Source organism: Podarcis liolepis (assembly GCF_965112155.1).
Source record: "Podarcis liolepis genome assembly, chromosome: 13".
Lineage (NCBI taxonomy): Eukaryota > Metazoa > Chordata > Lepidosauria > Squamata > Lacertidae > Podarcis > Podarcis liolepis.
The window spans coordinates 53,005,002-53,022,997 of record NC_139573.1 but is presented as its reverse complement, the minus strand read 5'-3'; the positions used below and the strand labels follow the sequence as shown (position 1 = coordinate 53,022,997).

Sequence of the window (17,996 nt, the reverse complement as noted above, 5' to 3'; positions counted from 1 at the left end):
CTGGGCTATCGTGCCTGGGAGCCAGGCGCCTGCTGATATCTCCGTTTGTTTTGCAGCGAGGAGAAGGTTCAGCCTGGGAGCAGCTGCATCCCGGGAGGGACTGGAGCCCAGACAAAGGCCTCTCACCCCAGAGGTACTGGGACAGAGGGAAGGACAAAGACCCCCATAGGGAGGCAAAGTGTGGAAAGGCTCAGAGTTCAGGTAGGGGGAAATGCCAATTGAGTGCTGGAGTGGGGGGGGGAGCAGGCCTGTCTCTCCCCAGCCCCTCACCCCCTCCTTCCAAGCCAGGGGTCTGGCCATTATGTGCCCAGGCAGGAGCAGCGATCATTGGCAGCCAGTGGTGACGTGGGCATGGGCACAGAGCCACGCCTCCACAGGGCCAGGCCTCCAGGGATGAGGCTCCAGCTCCCGGGATGAAGGACGAGAGAACATCCCGGCGGTTCCCGGCTGGCAACCCTGGCATCTCTTCCCCACTGCCCCTTCTCCATGTGGGCATGGCTCCTTCCCGGCCCTACTTGGCGCAGAAGTAGCAGCCAAGGTTTCCCCCCATCAAGAACACTTCCGGAGTTATTCTGGAGCCGGGGGAGACTTGGGCTGCTGTCTCTGTGCCAGGCCAGTCGGGATGGAGCCCAGACACCCGTACGGAGGAGGTCAGGTTGGGGCAGCTTATAAGATCAGGTAGGAGGAAATGCCCCTTCCCAGGTCCCCCCCCCTCGTGCCCCAGACTGGGGCTAGCGTGGCTGGGAGCCAGGCACCTGATGATGTCTCTGTTTGTTTTGCAGTGAGGGAGAAGTTCAGCAGTGGAACCGCCGCATTCCTCCGGGAGGGACTGGAGCCCAAACGACAGCCTCTCGCCCCTGAGGTTATGGTACAGGGGGAAGGAGGGAGGCCTTAGGAAACACACAAGGAGGGCCTGCAGGATCAGGCCAAGGGCCTCCCTGGTCCATGCTCCTCTTCTCCCAGGGGCCACCCAGTGGGAAAGTCACAAACAGTGGCGGAGGCAGGGGCTTTGGCACATGAATAGAGGGGGGCGTGGCAATTGACTTTTCCTGCATCCAAGCTGCTTTGGGGTGCAGAGGGCAAAACACTCTGCCCAGGTCTCCTCCACCTTTTTGTGGGGGGTCTTTATGCTTGGAAACCCAAAACTCACCAGGGGCCCTCTGAGCCTGTGCAAAGGGCATGTCCTTCAGCCACGAGCAACCTAAAGGACTGTCCTTCCACATAGAACCCTGCCTAAGCGTGATTCTCCTGAGTGGTGCCCTGGCTAGGCATGATTTTATTGCTTTATCTGGTCTATGCTTTGCCGCTCGCAATTTGCGGGTTTGGGGGTTGCGGTCGGGGAAGGGGTGCCGAAATGTCACCCCCGTTCAGGATGGCACCCTGGGCGGACCACCCCCCTACCCCCTTCTGTATGTCGCTGGCCACAAACAGGATTCGAGCCCAAGAGCCCTCTGCGCACCTGGGACTTCCTGCAACGGCTTTTTGAAGCACCGTCCCTGGAGTTTGGTCTGTGACAGACCATTCACATGTCCAGGGATTCTTCCCTCGAAACAGCGTGTAGCATTCCGTTCTTCCCTGCCTCAAAGATTCCTTCTTTCTTGCAAGATCTTGCTTGTGCACCACTGTGGCTGCTGCTGAAGGCCCCCCCACAAATAAAACCGGGCCACGCCTCCAGGGATGAGGCTCCAGCTCCGGCTCCCAGGATGAAGAACCACACAACATCCCGGCGGTTAATGGCTGTCAACCCTCGCAACGCTTTGCCACTGCCCCTTCTCTGTACGGGCATGGCTCCTTCCCGGCTCGGTTTGGCGCAGAAGCAGCAGCCAAAGTTTCCTCCCATTAAAACCGCATCTAGAGTTATTTCACAGAGGGAGGAGATTTTGGCTGCTGCTTCTGTGCTAGGCCGGCTGGGACGGAGCCCAGACGCCCGTACGGAGGACAAATGGGGAGCCCTTATAAGATCAGGTAGGAGGAAATGCCCCTGCAACGGCTATCCTGAAGCATTTTTATCAGGAGTAGTACCCTTTGACCACCCTCTCCTCCATTCAGTCGCCTCATCCTCTTTTTAAGCCATGTAGTCAGAGATGCTCTTTGGGTGCCTCTCATGGCCTGTGACAGCCCATTCACATGTCCAGTGATTCTTCCCTCAAAGCAGCCCTTAGCGTCAATTTCTCTCCTGCTTCAAAGACGCCTTCTTTCTTCCAAGATCCTCTGTTTGCACTGCTGTGTCTTCTGCCAAAGCCTCTCATAAAAAGAACAGGAAAGAGGAAGGGAAGATTTGCCTGGGGCTGGGAGAACACCCTCCAAGTTGAGTGTCAACAGAGAATGGGAGAATAACCTTCCTGCATGAGAGCAGAAAGGAGATGCCCTTGTCCGGAAGTGGGGGAGCCAAGCTTTCTTGGGGAGCAAGGTCAGGGCAGGGGCATCACACATAGCCAAGTAAGATTGTCTTCCATGAACACAATCTTAACAGTGAGTCCATAATGGACTGTAGAGGCCAATTCTGGGTCCACATGTCCTTGCAGTTTCCTGGCGGTTTCCTGGCGTGAGTCATTCATGGTGAGGATTTGCTGAACATGCCTTCCTCTTAACTCGTTTCTCTCTTTCTTCCTGAGTTCGAGCGTCTTCAAAGTCCATGACACCTTCAGTAAAGGCTGTTCTCCAATTTGAGCGCTCGCAAGGCAGCTTTTCAGAATTGTTTATACTACATTTCTTTTCTTTTAGATTTGCCTTGAGAAGTCTTTAAACCTCTTTCACTGACCACCAGCTTTACATTTTTAAGTTGCTTGGGAAGACGATAATCAGGTGTAGCCCAGGTCCGTAAAGCAGCTTTCCAGGTAACTGGAGAGGGTGGTGTGAGGCTTCTGGGCCTTAGCAGTACAAGCCAAGCCTTAGCTCCGTGGCCCTCCTAAATTGAGGTTATTCTGTTCCTGGGGAACTGGCAGAGCCCTCTTCTCTTGTCAGGGAACAGCCACATGCCCCGGGCAATGGCAACTGGACTATTGATCCTAAGCTGAATAGCTGACCTGCCCAGCTTCAGGTCCCCCACCAAGTGCCTCCTTCAAGAACCCACCGCTCTCAACTGACTCTCAACTGCCTCCTCTCAACATTCAAACTCCCTTTCAAACTCTCCTCCAATCTTCTCTCTCCTCCAGAATTCCACTCTCTCTCATCCCCCCTCCCTCCCTGCTTGACGTTCCCTTGGGAATTCTAATGGCTTCACCTCAATTATCCTATTACACCTTTTTTTAAAAAATATAGAATTAGGGGGGATACCCACTAAACCCTGGGACCAGTCACTTTCTGTAATCAATAAAGTTGTGGCCTAAATTCTGCCAGAAACCAAACCAAAACTTGAGTCAAGTGTGAATTTATTTAGGGGGGGAGGTTTCTGGGTCTGAACACGCAATACAAGGCCCCTGAGGGACTAACTGGAAATGCAAGAGAAGTCCTTCTCCTTTGTCCTGTGGTGTGAACAGAGACGGGGGATCTGGAAGGGGGGCGGGATAAGTGGGTGCTTAAAGGTAAAGGTAAAGGGACCTCTGACCATTAGGTCCAGTCATGACCGACTCTGGGGTTGCAGCGCTCATCTCGTTTTATTGGCCGAGGGAGCCGGCATACAGCTTCCGGGTCATATGGCCAGCATGACTAAGCCGCTTCTGGTGAACCAGAGCAGCGCACGGAAACGCCATTTACCTTCCCGCCAGAGTGGTACCTATTTATCTAGTTGCACTTTGATGTGCTTTCGAACTGCTAGGTTGGCAGGAGCAGGAACCGAGCAACAGGAGCTCACCCCGTCATGGGGATTCGAACCGCCGACCTTCTGATCGGCAAGTCCTAGGCTCTGTGGTTTAACCCACAGCACCACCCGTGTCCCTAGTGGGTGCTTAGGTGGCAGGAAAAGAGAGGCTATGAGCAAGTGGTGAGGGAAGGAGGAGGAGGAAGGGAGTCTGGAATCCAACTTGGGAAGGCTGGCTGCCCTGCTGTGAAGGACAAGTCCCTCTGGAAATGACTCTACTCTTTCTTAAAGCCATGACAGTCTCCGCCATGTCTCAGTTCTCCAAAGGGGAGAGTCTGGAACCCCTTGGGCTGTTGCCCCCACTGCCCACTGGGCAGAGAGGGGGGAGAAACCCGACTTTTGGAGCAATGTTTTATACACCCATCTCTGTCAAGTCATCCAATTAGAGGCGCATAATCTTCCCTCTGCTGCTTCCTAGGAAATTGGGGGAAGTGAGCTGCCGGTTCTCCTGTCTGTTCTAAAAAGCAGGTGTCTTTCCCCAAACAATTTTGGGAATTGTAGCTCGTCGGGGGTTCTGAGAATTGTAGGTCTGTGAGAGGAAAGCTACAACGACCAGAATCATTTGGGGGACGTCATGTGCTTCAAATGCTCATTGGATGCACTTTAAATCATAGGACCATAGAATTGTAGTGTTAGGAGGGACCCTGAGGGTCATCTAGACCAACCCCTTGCAATACAGGAATCTCAGCTAAAGCATCCATGGCAGATGGCCATCCCACCTCTGCTCAAAAACCGCCAAGTAATGGAATTTCCTTTCTTGTAACTTGAAGGCATGACTTCAGGTCCTGAGGGCCTCTGGAGCAGAAGAAAACAAGCTTCCTCCCTCCTCCCTGTGATGGCCCTTGAGATATTGACAGGGCTGAATGGCGTGGGTCCCATATCCATGTCCTGAGGGACAGAGAGCAAAACATTTCTCTCTCCCCTTTCTCCAGCCCAGGCAGAATTGCAAGGGGTCAGTGCATCTGGCTGGTAAGAAGATGGTCGGAGTTTGTGGTCCAGCCAGGGCTGGCAGTGGGCAGGATCCTGGCATTGCCGGGGGTTGGACTAGATGACCCTTGGCATCCCTTCCAACTCTACCATCAAGCAGCTAAAGGAAGGGGCAGGGAAGCAAGATGCAGAACAAAGGGAGGCACAACCACACACCCCAACAGAACCCTCTGGCCTGACCCACAGTGGCCTCAACCCAGAAGCAACTCTGAAAGTAGGAGGAACTCTGAAACCCAGAGGAGATGAGTGGCATGTTGTTGTTGTTGTTTAGTCATTTAGTCATGTCCATCTCTTCGTGACCCCATGGACCAGAGCACACCAGGCACTCCTGTCTTCCACTGCCTCCCGCAGTTCGGTCAAATTATTATTATTATTACTGTTATTGTTATTATTAGTGTCACCCATCACTGGTGCATGTGACTTGGTTCCCTGGCTTGACATGTCCACAGATGTTGACAGCTTGGCAGGTCCTCCGCTGTGGTCCCCAGATTATATTTTCTGTTGGGAATATGTGGTTGGTTACAGGGTTGAACAATATGTGAGGATACCCAGAGCTTACAGGGTTAACAGCTCAAGGGAAATGACCTCCTGTTACTGGTGTGTGTGTGTGTGTGTGTGTGTGTGTGTGTGTGTGTTCGCATACAGGTATTGTGCTTTGCTATGTGAACACTTTTATTTTCAGTTTTGGCTGCGACAGGAAAAGCATGATGCCTTCGCTTTCTCCTGGCTATCTTGTTGTTTTGCTGCTGTACAGTGGTGCCCCGCAAGACGAATGCCTCGCAAGACGGAAAACCCGCTAGACGAAAGGGTTTTGCGTTTTGGAGGTGCTTCGCAAAACGAATCTCCTATGGGCTTGCTTCGCAAGACGACAATGTCTTGCGAGTTCCTGCGGGTTTTTTCCCCCTCCCCCCTTTCTAAGCTGCTAAGCCGCTTATCAGCTGATCCGATCAGCAGATAAGCCGCTAAAAGCCGCTAAAAGCCGCTAATAGCGCTAATAGCGCTAATCTGCTAATCCGTCAATGGGCTTGCTTCGCAAGACGAAAAAACCGCTAGACGAAGAGAATCACAGAACGGATTCTTTTCGTCTTGCGAGGCACCACTGTACAATAAAGCTTCATAGAATAGAAGAAGCTGTTGTACGCAAGTTTTACTGTATGGCTGAGATTCCTTCCACACAGGCACACCGCTGCTCAAGATACTCTGCTGTACTTGGGAGAAGCAGATTGGTGCAGTGGAAGCGGACTGGATGCCACAGCACTGCCGCTGTTCGCAGCCTTGACGGATGCTCAATGGAACACAATACGGCCTTTCCTTGCCTCTATTTTCTTAACTCTAAGGCTCTGGACGCATCGCACCTTGAAGTCACGGGGTAATTCCATTAAATGTCAACCTACAGACTCATTGCTCCTAAACATGTTGCAGATCATTTTAAGGAGAATTTCCCAAAGTCTCAGGATCTTGTCACTGCGTTGGATGGGTTTTAACAGGAAGGAGAGAATATAAGCCGCTCCCTTAAAATTCCCAAGGCCCTCACACCTGTTCCATTTTATCGTATGTCTGTTTCAGCAGCGATATCGTGAAAGGCAGTTTTTGTAAGGTCACGAATTTAAGCCACACTTTAACTTTTCACGGTCAGATTTTTTTTGGGGGGGAAGTGAGGCTTATATTCATGCCAATACGGTATGTGCCACTCAAACTCAATAGGCGTGGCATTAAGCCACAGCAACTCAAGACCAGAGTCCAAGTCATTTGAAGGACAGGCAATGGGCTGCCATCATAAGGGGGAAAATCAGAAATATACTAGTTGAGTATAAGTGGAAATGAAATGCTTGTGTTCCCACAGGGAGCCAATCTGCCCCACATCAGAGAACACCTGAATGCACTCAGCTCACTCTGTGCCCAGTGGCATCGCAACGGGGGGTGGGGTGGGGCGGTGTGCCCTGGGTGCCATGTCTGGGGGTGTGTGACAATAAGGCACCCCACGGGGGTTCGCGGCGGCGCGAGCCACTCTTGCGCTGCCGCAGCCTCATATGCAGGATCCCCCGCGAGCAGAGGATACCTGCGCCAGCAGCAAACCATTATATACAGCGCATGTGCAGCGTCGCACGCATGCGCTGTATGTAACACCACTGCACATGTACTGTACATAGCGGTTTGCCGCCGGCACCCTATGGATGGCGGTGGGATCCCTTTGTCGCCGCTACAGTCGCATGTAGAGGATCCTCCGTTCACGGCTGTAGCAGCAATGGAGGGATCCTGGCACTGTCCATATGGTGCTGGAGCGGCGCCACTGGCAAACTGTTATGTACAGCGCATATGCGGCGTTGCTACGTATGGCGCATGCATCATACGTAGCAATGCCACACATGTGCCCTACTTTTGCTACGTAGGGCACATGTGCGACGTTGCTACGTACGATGCATGCGCCATATGTAGCAACGCCGCATATGCACTGTACATAGCGATTTGCTATGTCATGATGCAGCTTCTCCCTCTCAGTGCCCCCCCTTCTGCCCCAGGGATCCACCTCAGCTAGAGAGGGGGCAGGGAATGAGTCTGTTTCTCTGGCCTCTGACAGATTTCCCCATTAAGAACATTCTGGAGAAATTCTGAACTATTTTCTAGTCCCTAGCTCAATTAAGCAGCCATCAACTGGCGATTAACATTATTTTGCCTGACAAAGGCTAGCATTAGCAGCAATACATTACGGAGCCATGTTCAGACATTCCTTTTGCTAGGGAAATTGCTTGTTAATAGTCCTTGATGGTCACCGGATGCCTCCCCCCCCCCCATAGGATGAGCTAATTTTTAAGAACTGGTTTCTTGACACAGAGATTTCTCTTGCATGTTTGAGCGAAGAGAGCAGATAAGTAAGAGATAGGAAGTGAGAGAGTGGGACTGTGCCTGGGAGCTCTTCGTGTTGGACAGGATCTCTTTTGGGATCTGCCTTGCAGAAGTCGAACTGGTTTTCCTGGGCTTATATATTTCTAAACAAGGAAAATGTATCTTCCTATATAAATAAAAATGCAAGGTTGTCATCGCACAGCTCCCCCTGGAGGATCTGTGGTGCCTCATCACAATTCTGGATTTGAATGAAATCAGGGTGGGTAGGACCTGAAGGAGCGTCTCCACCCCCATCATTCAGCCTGGACACTGAAATCCATCGCCGAGGGCCTTCTGGCGGCTCCCTCATTGCGAGAAGTAAGGTTACAGGGAACCAGGCAGAGGGCCTTATCGGTAGTGGAGTCCCTGTGGAACGCCCTCCCAGCAGATGTCAAAGCAATAAACAACAATTTTACTTTTAAAAGTCATCTGAAGGCAGCCCTCTTTAGGGCAGTTTTTAATGTTTGATGCTGTACTGTTTTTAATATTCAGTTGGAAGCCGCCCAGAGTGGCTGGGGAAACCCAGCCAGATGGGCGGGGTATAAATAAATTATTATTATTATTATTATTATTATTATTATTATTATTAGGGTTAGCCCCTAGCAGCGGCATAGTGTATGTGTGGTGGTGCTGGGGGTCCTGTTGCCCCAGGCGCATTTTCTGGAGGGGGCGCGACCTGCCACCCCCACAACAGGCTCCCATAGGGAACTTGGCTCCAGCGTGTGAGGGAGCTGCAGGCAACCTCCCATCCACCTGCTCTAGGGAATCACCCACTCACAGTGCCTCTGCCTTACCTGGATTGAGCTTCAGTTTGTTGGCTCTCATCCAGCCCATTACTGAGACAAGACAACGGTCCAGCACATCCACCTGATTCTTCAACAGTCTTCAACTGTGTGTCACCAGCACAGAGCTGAAAATGTACTCCAAAATTTTGAATAACTCCACTCAGCGGTTTCATGTAGATGCTAAATAGCATAGAGCAGGCATGTCCAACTGATCGATCGTGATCTACTGGTCAATTGCTGGGCGTCCCTGCTCGATCCTCGCCGATCACGTGATCCTGATTGATCGCTACGCACCTTGGCCCTGTTGCTATTTCCCCTCCCCATGGGATTTAAAAAAGTGCTCGCCCGATTGAACTATAGTGATGGCTACGCACCCCTCTCCCTCCTGTCGGTGCAGCTTTGAGAGGTTGTTTTCCGTGCGTAGGCTGTTGATTGGTGGAAGGAGGGAGGGCAGTGGAGCAATCAGAATGCAGCAATTCCTGCCCCCCTGTGCAAACAACTATGATTTAACCCCCTAAAAAAACCTCAACAACTTGTATTTCTTGTATTTGTATACAAGAGATATGTACAAAAATATACCAATGATTTTTCATCTGTGGCACCATTTGAATGACCTTGGGTAAAGAAATATAGGAGAAATAAGATTAACGGTACAAATTGTTGTAAGAATGCATTGGAGAATATATAAAGAATAGATTAATAACGGTAGGTGCATTCACTATTAGAATAAAAGCACACAACGGGAATTGACAGGAAGTTCAAAGTTTTTTTGATATTTTTATTAATTACTTTTGTTAATAATCTTTGTTAATAACCGCATAAAAAGTAGCATAAACACAGCTGAAGCTTAAGGTTTATAACTATGTAAGAAAAGACAAGTATATATTTGTGTATGTATGTGTGTATGATTGAAATCTCAATCTACTCTTCGAGATGTACTATATATATATGTAATGTATTGTAAGACTATTAATAAAGTTTGTTACATTGCAAAAAAAAAAAACACCTCAACAACTTTGATTCCCCCCCAAAAAACCTCAAATCTTTGATTGATCCCCCTAAAAAAAAGCTCCACAACTATGGGCAATGACAATGGGTAGATCACTGCCAGTTTTATTATACTTGGAGTAGATTGCAGTTGCTAGAGAGTTGGACGTGCCAGGCATAGGGTATATAATTGAACCCTAAAAAAAAAGAAGTTCATGGCCACTGATCCCATCACCTCCTGGCAAATAGAAGGGGAAGAAATGGAGGCAGTGAGAGATTTTACTTTCTTGGGCTCCATGATAACTGCAGATGGTGACAGCACTCACAAAATTAAAAGATGCCTGCTTCTTGGGAGAAAAGCAATGACAAACCTAGACAGCATCTTAAAAAGCAGAGACATCACCTTGCCAACCAAGGTCCGTATAGTTAAAGCTATAGTTTTCCCAGTAGTGGTGTATGGAAGTGAGAGCTGGACCATAAGATCGCTGATCGCTGAAGAATTGATGCTTTTGAATTATGGTGCTGGAGGAGACTCTTGAGTGTCCCATGGACTGCAAGAAGATCAAACTCTCCATTCTGAAGGAAATCAGCCCTGAGTGCTCACTGGAAGGACAGATCCTGAAGCTGAGACTCCAATACTTTGGCCACCTCATGAGAAGAGAAGACTCCCTGGAAAAGACCCTGATGTTGGGAAAGATGGAGGGCACAAAGAGAAGAGGACGACAGAGGAAGAGATGGTTGGGCAGTGTTCTTGAAGCTACGAACATGACTTTGACCAAACTGCGGGAGGCAGTGGAAGACAGGAGGGCCTGGCGTGCTCTGGTCCATGGGATCATGAAGAGTCGGACACGACTAAACGACTAAGCAACAACAACAACAACTGTAAAGTGTGCACACCTAAACTTTTGACTTAAACTCACCTCCAAAGTTTTGTAAAATCTCCTATTACCCAGCATTCACAAACGAAACACAGTTAAAATTGTGGTTGCACACACAGCGGTTGTTGCAGATTCCCGTTTTGGAGGGCAAACATTTCCAGAAATTATATTCAGCATTACTGATATATGACAGGAATTAACACTTTTGGGTGGTGTAGCTTAGGGGACAATCTCCTTGCTGAAACACAAGAGACTCCATTGGTGTTCTGTCAGCTCTTAAAAATGGGCACTTGTTCAGACATAGAATCATAGAATTGTACAGTTCGAAGGGACCCTGAGGGACATCTAGTCCCAGTGGCGTAGCGTGAGGGGTGCAGGGGGGGCCGGCCGCACCGGGCGCAACATCTGGGGGTTAGGGTTAGGGGGCGCAAATCCACGGGTTAGGGGGTGCAAATTACTTGCCTTGCCCCGGGTGCTGACAACCCACGCTACGCCACTGTCTAGTCCAACCCACTGCGATGCAAGAATCTCAACTAAAGCATCCATGGCAGATGGCCATCAGATTATTCCCCTGATCCCCTGACTTTGTTTTAATTTCTCTTTTAACTCTTTGAATTGTTGGGATGTTTTAATAGACTTGATTTATTGCTCATTTAAATTGTGGGTGGGTGTCCTCCACCTCCCCCCCGGTGTTTCACTTAAATTGGTTTTGTGTGTGTGTGTGTGTGTTGTATTATATGCACATTTTTGTAATTGGTTTTATACTTGTAAACCGCTTATAAAGCCACCTTGGCAATTAAACGGCATATGAATGAATAAATAATAGTCTTTAAGATGCCACAAGATTCTTGGCCTTGTTGCAATATAGACTGTCACAGCTTCCTTTCAGGAAGATTATCTGGAATTTACCTTACTGTATGTGAAATGCAATTCAGCTTTTTGAAACATATCGTCAGACAACCGCTAGATGTCAGTACAATGTCAGAGAACAAGTTTCCCACTTGCTCGCGGAATGTAGTGTCCTTTTCCTCTCCCCCCCTTTCCCCCCTACATATTTTAATTCAGGTGTTCAATTTCCACCTCAGCATGGGGAGGGGGGGGGAGCTCTTTCTCATAGAAGTGGTGCTCACAATCCAGTGAAGTGGAATTAAATTGCCTATTCTCCCTTTTCCGTTTTTGTAGAATGGATATATATATATATATATATATATATATATATATATATATATATATATATATATTCATCTCATTCAGAATCAGCTGAAGTAAAATGAAGTGTCCTCCCTCATTTTCACAACCTGCTGCAGTGGATTGTGGGCCACAAATAAGTCTGCATATTCTATGCATATTAAAGTCAGGGTTTTGGTTTTTTTTAGGTTAGCAGAAACAAGCGAGGATACACTATACATGTTTAAGAGAGCAGCCAGCTTCTCGTCTTGCGTGCAGCTGTTCATTCCTTCAGATACAGTGGCCTTATTTTCACAAACGAACATTTGAAGAGGCTGCCAGATCTTGACTGATTTCATTTGCTTTTATTGATTCTACATTTATTGACCTTTGTCTTTAATTTCGGCTCCACCACCCAAATCCACTCAGGTCTCATGCTCTCTTAAACGAACCCGCTCAGTCTCCTTTATGCCTGGAATGACCAACTGTTATGTACTGAGTTGAGTAGGATCCAAAAGGCAGCAGTCTGATTGGTCCCAGAACAATAGGATTCAGAATGCAGCAGTCTGATTGGTCCATAGGAGCCACCCAATCCAGCTCCAGGTGGAAGTGAATCCGCAACCTGATTGGCCTACAGGTGAATCCCGGAATTAGCCAATCACGTGGGGCCCATTGTGTAAATAGTGCATATAGAGCAGACATTCTGGGGGAACTTGCTCCTCAACACTATAAGCTGAATAAAGAGCATGAAATCCACTCTCGACTCCAAGTATATTTCACCAACCCTCTCTTATTCTTCCTCAACAAGTCCATGAAACCCAATGTTATTTCACTCTTTATTATTTCACTGTTATTTCACTGGCCCCTGGCTGGAAAAGTTTGCTGACCCCTGCTCTTTACCATCCTCCCCACCCACTACCCTTGGAAATTTAAGCTGTGTACACATTGCCATTTACTCTGCCCTCAGTGCACTCCTTGCAGACACAAACATTACCCAGGATGCAGAGATGTCCTGTAGTTTCTTGAGAAATTCGTCTGCTTTGTGCGTTTCCCCTCGAACCAACGCCAATTGGAAAGGGAGATGTAAGCCATGTTCGCTTCACAGTTAAGCAGAGGTGTGTATTTCTGAAGACAGCCGTTGCACATGCTTAAATGACAACGCATGCACAGATGACAGCTTCATTAATAGGAGTTCAGGGGCAGGAAGGCTGAATAGCTCATGTGGATCTGATGAAGGCACCCCCATCTCCTCTGGTATGTACAATAATGTGCAAGCGTCACTTGAAATACAACATAGGCAAATGGCCTTGTTGCATTTTAAGCCTTAGACTGCAATCGGCTTGAAAGGATTTCTCGTTCTTCTGTGAAGCACCATATCGACTGATAAGACTATGCAAATGATAGCGGTAAAGAAGAACAGGCACTGCCTGGGACATACAGTGGTACCTTAGGTTACAAACACTTCAAGTTACAGATGCTTCAGGTTACAGACTCTGCTAACCCAGAAATAGTACCTCGGGTTTAGAACTTTGCTTCAGGATGAGAACAGAAATTGCGTGGTGGTGGTGCAGCAGCAGCAGCAGCAGCAGCAGCGGGAGGCCCCATTAGCTAAAGTGGTGCTTCAGGTTAAGAACAGTTTCAGGTTAAGCACGGACCTCCGGAACGAATTAAGTACTTAACCCGAGGTACCACTGTAATCCTTTCATTTGCTTTCCCTCTGTGCTTCAGGTTAAGAACAGTTTCATGTTAAGAACGGACCTCCAGAATGAATTAAGTTCTTAACCTGAGGTACCACTGTATAGGCGATACTCTGTAAAATGGTTACCGTTTTCATATAGGACACATTCAGTCGTCCTTTATATTTCTAATTTAGTTTTCAGACTGCTGTTGCTTAAGTGGCCAAAAGTGCCCAAGAGAGAGGACTCATCAGACCTGAATTTTGCAGAAGCACCAAAATAAAATATAACCTTTAGGGAAAAACACCCTCAGGGGAAGGGAACCCACAAAAAACCGGCCCCATGAAGGCTGAGACTGCTCAGTGCCCATGGGATTCAGCCTGATGGTTGAGAGAGGGGTAAGAGATATACTGTATTGTTATATTCAACCTGGTTTGATGTCCATATCGTGATACAGTGGTGCCTCGCAAGACGAAAATAATCCATTCTGTGATTCTCTTTGTCTAGCGGTCTTTTCGTCTTGCGAAGCAAGCCCATTGACGGATTAGCAGATTAGCGCTATTAGCGGCTTTTAGCGGCTTTTAGCGGCTTATCTGCTTATCGGATCAGCTGATAAGTGGCTTAGCGGCTTAGAAAAAGGGGGGGGGAGGAAAAACCCCCGCAGGAACTCGCAAGACATTTTTGTCTTGCGAAGCAAGCCCATAGGAGATTTGTTTTGCGAAGCACCTCCAAAACGGAAAACTCTTTCGTCTAGCGAGTTTTACGTCTTGCGAGGCATTCGTCTTGCAGGGCACCACTGTATCAGTTTCATAATTTTTGGCCTGGAAATATATCATGAATCATGTGTGTGTGTTTGTGTGGAAGCTAAACCCTGTCAAATTACAGATGGATGCAAGCATTTCTGTGCTAGGCTCCTTTAAAATGCCCCCACCCTTTTCTGAATTAGATGAAATCCACAGGCATGGGAGCCCCTTCTGAGAGGAGGAATCTTGCCAAATGTCAAAGGGATAGCTGCCATGGCTTTCCTGCAAGAGCAGCTTTTACAGTTTTGAGGTGGTTAATAAAGGTTGATCTTCCCATGTGTTTTATGGGCAATTTGTAAGGGAATAGCATAGATAAACTGACAAACTGGAACGTGTCCAGAGGAGGGCAACCAAAATGGTCAAAGGCCTGGAAACGATGCCTTATGAGGAACGGCTAAGGGAGCTGGGCATGTTTAGCCTGGAGAAGAGGAGGTTAAGGGGTGATATGATAGCCATGTTCAAATATATAAAAGGATGTCACATAGAGGAGGGAGAAAGGTTGTTTTCTGCTGCTCCAGAGAAGCGGACACGGAGCAATGGATCCAAACTACAAGAAAGAAGATTCCACCTAAACATTAGGAAGAACTTCCTGACAGTAAGAGCTGTTCGACAGTGGAATTTGCTGCCAAGGAGTGTGGTGGAGTCTCCTACTTTGGAGGTCTTTAAGCAGAGGCTTGACAACCATATGTCAGGAGTGCTCTGATGGTGTTTCCTGCTTGGCAGGGGGTTGGACTCGATGGCCCTTGTGGTCTCTTCCAACTCTAGGATTCTATGATTCTATGAGATCACAGAGGTAGCAGTCATTCCTGGTTCTGATGGGTGAGCCTGCATGATCTATGCTTTCTCATTCATAATCAAATGGGTTAGATTAGAAGGGGCATCTCAGCAGGTAGGAAGTACAGTGGTACCTCGGGTTAAGAACTTAACTCATTCTGGAGGTCCGTTCTTAACCTGAAACTGTTCTTAACCTGAGGTACCACTTTAGCTATTGGGGCCTCCTGCTGCCGCTGCACCGCTGCCCCCCGATTTCTGTTGTCATCCTGAAGCAAAGTTATTAACCCGAGGTACTATTTCTGGGTTAGCGCAGTCTGTAACCTGAAGCGTCTGTAACCCGAGGTACCACTGTATCTCCTTTCAGGTTGTGTGGAAAAACTGAAACTAAGCCAAGTAAATTTCTCCCGCTTGTGCAAGAACTTGCAGAAGCTCTTCCACAAACAGCATTGACAGCTGCTATAGAATTTATGCACAACAGAGTATACATACAACAGAGCTGCGCAAGCTAGTAAGAATCCTCTCACAAGACCCAACCCTACATTTTGTAGATGTACACTTAATATATTAATATATCTACATCTATATGCCAGTTTGCATTTCTTAGTGCAGAAAGTATTGATCTGACGTGTAGAGATCTTTCCTATTCTACTTAATTCAAGAGGGTTCTGGAAGCTTCTCTGTGTGAAAGAAACAAGCAGAAGGTTCATGGTGTTTGGGTTATTCCTTCAGAGAAGCTGAGTACAGCTGGTTTAAACTGGTTCTCTTATCTCTTTCTGTCAAGGTCACGTTGACTATAATAGTGGCGCTAGAAGGAGCCTGGGTTTCATTCTCTTTCTTTCTTTCTTTCTTTATGTGGTGTTAGGTTTTAGACTTATTGTAAGTTTTTATAAGTTTAAGTTAAGTCTGCTGCAACTGGATTTCCTATGGAAAGTGCCAGTACTGAATGTATTGGATTTGTAACCATTTTGTTTATTATAGTGCTGGAGAAAACTCTGTCTTGAGAGTCCCATGGACTGCAAGAAGATCAAACGTATCCATTCTGAAGGAAATCAGCTCTGAGTGCTCACTGGAAGGACAGATCCTGAAGCTGAGGCTCCAATATTTTGGCCACCTCATGCGAAGAGAAGATTCCTTGGAAAAGACCTTGGTGTTGGGAAAGATTGAGGGCACAAGGAGAAGGGGACGAAGAGGATGAGATGGTTGGACAGTGTTCTCGAAGCTACTAACATGAGTTTGACCAAACTGCAGGAGGCAGTGGAAGACAGGAGTGCCTGGTGCGCTCTGGTCCATGGGGTCACGAAGAGTTGGACACAACTAAACGACTAAACAACAACAACAACAACAACAACAACAACAACATGCTCATTTCCCTTCAGTAGCAGTAAAGCTATGCTGGATGAAATATAATTGCCTCTGGTCTATTTCTAGGGAATCCTGCAACGTGTTTAAGTTTTTACTCTGCTAACTATACATTGGAGTCTACTCTGGATCAATATTGAGTAGAATTTCAATGACACTATATGCTAATATAATGTATGGATCCCATGTCACACACAATACAAGGGTGTCACCAAAATAGTGTTCCTTTCCTGTATAACACAAGTTTCATTGATCTCAGGCTTTGGCTGCTGCCTTATCAACTCACAACTTGATGATGTCACATCACAGGGTAAGTAATCCTACGTGTTATATGGAAGAACGTGAACACTTGGAAAGGGTTGCTAATTCCAACTCCAGGCAGAATCCCCCTAACCTTTATTCCTAAGCTGCATTCCAGCACTACCCTGCCCTTCTGCAAGCAACTCAAAGCTCGTTTCAGGGGAAGAGTGATATTTCTATGTGGATTCTTAATCTCAAGGTCCTGGGTACAAGCCTCACATTGAACTAGAGGACCCTCATGGTCCCTTCCAACTCTATGATTCTGTGATTAATATATTATATATTTAATATATGATTAATATATTAATATATATTTAAAGCCCTAAACGGCCTCGGTCCAGTATACCTGAAGGAGCGTCTCCACCCCCATCATTCTGCCCGGACGCTGAGGTCCAGCGCCGAGGGCCTTCTGGCGGTTCCCTCATTGCGAGAAGCAAAGCAACAGGGAACCAGGCAGAGGGCCTTCTCGGTAGTGGCGCCCGCCCTGTGGAACGCCCTCCCATCAGATGTCAAAGCGATAAATAACTACCTGACATTTAAAAGACATCTTAAAGCAGCCCTGTTCAGGGAAGTTTTTAACGTGTGATATTTTACTGTATTTTTGGTTTCTATGGAAGCCGCCCAGAGTGGCTGGGGAGGCCCAGCCAGATGGGCGGGGTATAAATAATAAATTATTATTATTATATTATTATATCATGGTGATATTATTATTATTATTATTATTATTATTATTATTATTATTATCATTATCATTATTATCATTATTATCATTATCATCTGTTGTATTTATATCTCACCCTTCCTTCCCAAGGAGTCCAGGGGGGCAAACAGAAATGATGAAACCTTCAAAAGTTCTAAGAAACACCTTAAAAACCATTCCAAAGATAGACACAGACTGGGAGATACTGTATCTCGGCTCGAAATGTTCTTGGAGGAGAGTGTCAGTGCCAAAAAGACACTATTTAACGGGGGAATTCCAAAAAGGGTAGACATCACAACACTGTGATGGGATGATGGGAGAGGACCTATAGATGTTTGAAATATCTACAGGTCCTCTCCCATCATTCTCTCTCCCCATTCCGTGATTTGGTTTAACTAATACTGTTCCATAGTTCCCTTAGGTATCGGAGGATGTTTGTGTGGTCTTTTTTTTTTTTTTTTTTGCTGATTTAAAAATATCCACCCGTGGAGTACTTAAAATTAATTAGAGAATGCTGATGACTTTGAAATCAAGGATGGTCTATTAATTCATTTAGCGATTAAAGGTTTTCGAATCTAATCAGGTAGAAGTGTAGCACACACGATAGGGTAGTAAAATGAAGCTGTCCTTTGATCAAGGTCAGCTGGTCTCTCGATACGGACACCCCTTCCGTTTCTCCAGTTTTCAGAGCAAACGCTTGAAAAAGAACAGGCCCATTCTCACCTCTGGCACGGCGGTGCTACTACGCCTTACTTCAAAGCCAAGCTGAGGCACAAGGAAGAAAACCAAGTACAACTGTGGCCTCGGTGTAAGACAGCAATCCCTCCAAGGTGGGGCTAGTCCCCCGAAAAATGTGTCCCACTGGCATCCTGTCTAGTTTAGCCCAAAGATGTGCTTT

The 17,996-nt window shown here is 47.3% G+C and overlaps 1 protein-coding gene across 2 annotated transcripts in view; it reads left to right on the top strand.

Moving 5' to 3' along the window:
* LOC310692375 (uncharacterized protein) overlaps positions 1 to 3,284 on the top strand; it is a 52,691-nt gene extending 49,407 nt beyond the window's left edge. Inside the window, exon 8 of one of the 2 annotated variants that reach the window (XM_083473272.1) lies at positions 703 to 3,284. The gene's annotated coding sequence lies outside the window, so the exon portion shown is untranslated. Of the gene's footprint in view, positions 1 to 56; positions 353 to 702 lie in introns of those variants that run through there. The other variant, XM_083473271.1, reaches the window with a different exon arrangement.
* Positions 3,285 to 17,996: the final 14,712 nt, after the last annotated feature.